Below are 5,836 nucleotides of genomic sequence, written 5' to 3' on the forward strand. Positions count from 1 at the left end.
GCACTGGTCAACTCCAATGGGAGGACGAGGAGAACTACGAGAGAAAATCATGTTATAAATAAAATATATAAAGTATCAACTCAAAACCTTTCTTTAAAATATAAAACAATCATCACTGAGTTACAATAAATCACTCCAAAGAATACTGACCTTTAGCCCTTATTCACACGACAGGGTTTCCCGGCCGGATGACGGCCGTTCATAAATCGTCCGTCACCCGGCTGCATTAGGAACAATAGACCCCTAATGGGGCTATTCACACGACCGATTTTTTGACGGCCCGGGAAACCTGGCCATCAAAAAATGGGACATGCCCTATTTTTGGCCGTTTACCCGGCCGCCCGGCTCCCATAGAAGTCTATGGGGCCGGGTAATACACGGCCATCACCGGAATGTGTCCCGAGTGACGGCCATGTATTCGCGCACTCTCTCTCCTCCTCCTCCTCCTCACAGTGCAGAGTGCATGTGAGGAGGAGGAGGAGGGTCTTTTTTGCTCCCTGTAGGAGTCGGAATCCCCAATCCCCGGCCGGGGATTGGGGATTCCGCTACAGGAGAAGTGAGTGACTACGCTGTCCATATATGGACACAGCGAAGTCACTCACTTCTGCAGCGGAATCCCCGACTCTATGGCCGAGGATTCCGCTACAGGAGCAGTGAGTGACTACACTGTCTATATATGGACACAGTAACGTCCCTCACTTCTGCAGCGGAATCCTCGACTCTATGGCCGGGGATTCCGCTACAGGAGAAGTGAGTGACTACACTGTCTATATATGGACACAGTGACGTCACTCACTTCTGAAGCGGAATTCCTGACCTGTTGCAGGGAATTCCTCTCCAGGAGAACTCAGTGACTACACTGTCCATATATGGACATAGCGATGTCACTCACTTCTGCAGCGGAATCCCCGACTCTATGGCCGGGGATTCCGCTACAGGAGCAGTGAGTGACTACACTGTCTATATATGGACACAGTAACGTCCCTCACTTCTGCAGCGGAATCCTCGACTCTATGGCCGGGGATTCCGCTACAGGAGAAGTGAGTGACTACACTGTCTATATATGGACACAGTGACGTCACTCACTTCTGAAGCGGAATTCCCGACCTGTTGCAGGGAATTCCTCTCCAGGAGAACTCAGTGACTACACTGTACATATATGGACATTGAAGTCAGTGACTTCTCCTGGAATGTGGGGGGGGGATGGGTTCAAACTACAGGGGGCTGTGTGGCATCACCTACAGGGGACTTGGTGGCATCACCTACAGGGGGTTGGGTGGTATCACCTACAGGGTGTGGACAAAAGAAGGCAAAAGGGAGGATCCTATAGGGCGCTGCTGCGTGGTTGTTTTTAAAGGTGGTCAAGGATGATAGATACGAATGTAAGTAGATATTTATTAAATCATACAGGCTACGCGTTTCGACACTGTACCAGCGTCTTCATCAGGCCATAAAATATACATACAGGGAGGTTATTTATATACTGACAAGGGTCGGACAAACAGGAAGGGAATGGAGGTCATACAGGGAAAAGGTCAAAAGGTGAAAATGACGTCATAGGTAGTACAGGTATCGGGGAATTGGTTAAAAAGTTGTTTAGCGAAAAAATAATGACTAATTTTACCTAAGGGAAAGAAGATTAAGATGATATAGATGTTAGTACCCTGAACAAATTCAGAAAAATCGGCATTCATAATTTGACATACATATAATTACGATTGCAATTGGTTACAGTCTATATAGAGCGTCTTAAAAATACCATTCAAAGAATTATTTGGAGATTCATTGGAATAAATTCATTTGTAAATACGTTTAGAAATACATAACTTATGGGAACAGAAGCAGTACTGGTTGATTAAAAACTATATAATTAAATGCATAAAACAACATAGATGAATGTATAAAAAGATTGCCAAATGTTAGTATAATAAATAAATAATGAACAACAAAATGACCTATCGAGCAGGGGTTTTGCTTAGTTTGTATGTTGGTAGGAATAATATGAAAATCTTGTTTTATATATGTATAAACGATAAAACCACTCAAGCATAAAAGATGGGTAAACGTACACGCAAGGTGTGACTAGCAGCCAAATACCCCCAGCGTGTGTCCTCACAGCCAGGGCAGCAATGCGGGGCGAATGTACAGGCATTCACCAATACTCAGAAGGGAAGGTTGTCGCATAAAAATATATAAATATATATGAATTTAAAAGTATTAAAAACGGTGCTTCACAGTTTCTGTTTAGTAATCTGTTTGGAAAACACGGAAATTATCCATGTTAACGGGATCAGAAAATAGCGCTGTGAGTCAAGTTCGCATTGTTACTATTAGCGGTAGTGCTTGGCTGTCATAAATAACAGACGAATAGGAGTATTTATAAAAGAGAATTGTATATGTATAAAGGGAGATGAGACAATTGTATCTCTGGCCGTTTTATATTTAGACATACTTTTGGGCGTCTCTGTTATCCAGAAGGCCGCCCGCGAGGTGGGATCCCGATGGTATATTAATACAAAAATCGTAAGTATTGTTACTTTCTAGGGTATAGAGTATTTAGGTGGGTGGTCTCCTAGGAAAATTAAAAATGACCTATGGGTGAAACTGATAGAATACATATATACACATGTATATACATACATGCATGCACACACAAACGTATATACACACACGCAGGTATACAAAATTAGAGAAACGGCCTTATATATATTTTTATCTTGGTGTGGGGCACCAAAGATAGTCATCTAGAAGGAATCTAAAGGTTGTTATAAACAAAATTGTGTGATACATATATGCACCTCTTGTTCTTAAAATGGATTTCTGTGCGGATTGGTGCGTAATGGGGCATCAGTCCAAGGAGGATTCAGAAATGTCATTTAAACCTCGCGGGTTCAGTGTCTGTAATTTGAAGATCCAATAATTCTCTCTTTGTTTTAATCTATGAAATCTGTTGGGGACATCCATTGAAATATGCTCAATCGGAATAATGTTTAGTGTTTCGAAACGTCCATTGTGAAAAGAGGTGCAGTGTCGGGAAAGGCTGTGTTTGAGAAAACCTGTGTTAATGTTAGATCTATGCTTATTCATTCTCGTACGTAAGCATTGTGTTGTTCTGCCCACATATTGCAGATGGCATGGGCATTCTATTAGGTACACTACATACGAACTACCGCAATTAAGGAAAGATTTGATTTTAAAGATCTCTTTTGTGACTGTAGAAATGTAGGTAGTTTGTCTATGGGAGATAGTATTGCAACACAGGCATCGCGGGTGGCCACATTTGAAAGAACCAAAAAGAGTAGGGAGCATTTTGGGGATTGATGGTTTAGATTTTTGCACTCTGCTGGGCGCAAGAAGATTTTTCAATGTTCGTGCACGTCTGAATGTAATCTTTGGTATCACAGGAGTTATGGGAGGGATCCTCCAGCTCACCTGACACTTGGCATGTGTGTCGTGGACATCGCACGGAATCTCGTGTCGGCACACGATGGATGAGGACAGGCAAGGCAGAGGGTTGAATCCAGCGATGTAGAGGATAAAATGGAAACTTTCCAAGTTTACTGAGTATCAAAGTTAAAACAGGGTCCAGAGGAAGGAATCCTGGTGTGCAGGTAGGAGAGTGTCTCGGTCCAGTCTTGGGGCCTACGCGTTTCAGACGTTGTGCACGTCCTTAATCATGGCTATTTGATATATTTGGTATATCTGATAGGTCATTAGCTAGGTGAGGGTCATTTTTTAAAATCTTCCAGTGTCGCCTGTATGATTTAATAAATATCTACTTACATTCGTATCTATCATCCTTGACCACCTTTAAAAACAACCACGCAGCAGCGCCCTATAGGATCCTCCCTTTTGCCTTCTTTTGTCCACATGTTTTATCAGCGGTAACCGGTCTGGTTTTCCGGCTTTGGATCCTGGCAGCAGCACGAAGTGGACCGATTATTCTTTGCCTTTATCATAAACTCACCAGGTGAGCATAACTGACCATGTTTATGACTCTCCCGCTATCTCATTGACCTGCACCATGTGGCGCCGTGCCTTTTGCTTCTCTATCACCTACAGGGGGCTGGGTGGCATCACCTACAAGGGGCTGGGTGGCATCACCTACAGGGGGCTGGGTGGCATCACCTACAGGGGGCTGGGTGGCATTACCTACAGTGGGCTGGGTGGCATTACCTGCAGGGGGCTGGGTGGCATTACCAACAGGGAGCTGGGTGGCATTACCAACAGGGAGCAGGTTGGCATTACCTACAAGGGACAGGTGGCATTACCTACAAGGGGCAGGGTGGCATTACCTACAAGGGGCTGGGTGGCATTACCTATAGGGGGCTGGGTGGCATTACCTGCAGGGGGCTGGGTGGCATTACCTGCAGGGGGCTGGGTGGCATTACCTGCAGGGTGCTGGGTGGCATTACCAACAGGGAGCTTGGTGGCATTACCTACAAGGGGCAGGCTGGCATTACCTACAAGGGGCAGGGTGGCATTACCTACAAGGGGCAGGGTGGCATTACCTATAGGGGCAGGGTGGCATTACATGCAGGGGGCTGGGTGGCATTACCTGCAGGGATCTGGGTGGCATTACCTGCAGGGGGCTGGGTGGCATTACCTGCAGGGGGCTGGGTGGCATTACCAACAGGGGGCTGGGTGGCATTACCTACAGGGGGCTGTGTAGCATTATCTACAAAGGGCTGTGTGTGGCAACAAATTTAAATGAAATTCATCCGATTTTAAGGCTATGTTCACACTGAGTATTTTGGGGGAGGAATATCTGCCTCAAAATTCCGTTTGGAACTTTGAGGCAGATATTCCTCTCCCTGCACGCCGATTTTCGCGGCAATTATCGCGCCGTTTTTCGCCCGCGGCCATTGAGCGCCGCGGGCATAAAACAGCGAGAAATACGCTTTCTCCTGCCTCCCATTGAAGTCAATGGGAGGTCAGAGGCGGAAGCGCCCGAAGATAGGGCATGTCGCTTCTTTTTCCCGCGAGGCAGTTTTACTGCTCGCGGGAAAAAGACGCCGACGCCTCCCATTGAAATCAATGGGAGGCGTTCTCGGGCCGTTTCTGCCGAGTTTTGCGACGCGGTTTCCGCGTCAAAAAACTTGGCAAAATACCCCGTGTGAACATAGCCTAAAACGGACAGGGGAAAAAATGGATGCAAAACGGGTCAAAATCGGCCGTTAAAAACGGCAACACGGCCCAAAACGGATGCAAACCGGCCGGGAAAAACGGCCCAAAACGGCCGATTTTATCGGTCGACACTCGGACCCTGTCGTGTGAATGAGGCGTTACTGTCCGCTCTGTCAGAAATTATTCTCAGTAAAATCATTAATCTGGATTGTTTGGGCTCGTCCACATGCTGCGGAATTGCCGCATTTTTTTCTGGCCGGTATTTCGGACGGAAAAAATGCAGCAGAATACAGTAGCAGCATAGTGGATGATATTTAACAAATCTCATCCACACGCTGCGTAAAAATTCAAACCAGAAATTGACCCGCGGTGCGTATGTTTGGACCACGGCATGTCAATGCCTGCTGTGGAAAGTGGCCAGAAATGTCACCATCTCCCAACATTGAGAAAAACGCAGAAAAATCCGCACCATTTTCTGCAGTAAAAACCGCAGGAAATGGTGCATCTTTGCCGCAGCAGAATGTCTGTGTTTTTCAACGGAATTGCTGCAGAAATTCCGTTGTGTGTGGACAAGCCCTTACCCTTTATTGCTACAATATACAGATGTAGCAGAGCTGATATTTTTTGATCATAAAATTGATCATATATTAGTAACTTCCGGTTGTCACTTTGCAAAAATGAAGCCATAACTGACTAGAAAACTGCCAAT

Source organism: Rhinoderma darwinii, chromosome 10, assembly GCF_050947455.1.
Source record: "Rhinoderma darwinii isolate aRhiDar2 chromosome 10, aRhiDar2.hap1, whole genome shotgun sequence".
NCBI classification, from domain to species: domain Eukaryota; kingdom Metazoa; phylum Chordata; class Amphibia; order Anura; family Rhinodermatidae; genus Rhinoderma; species Rhinoderma darwinii.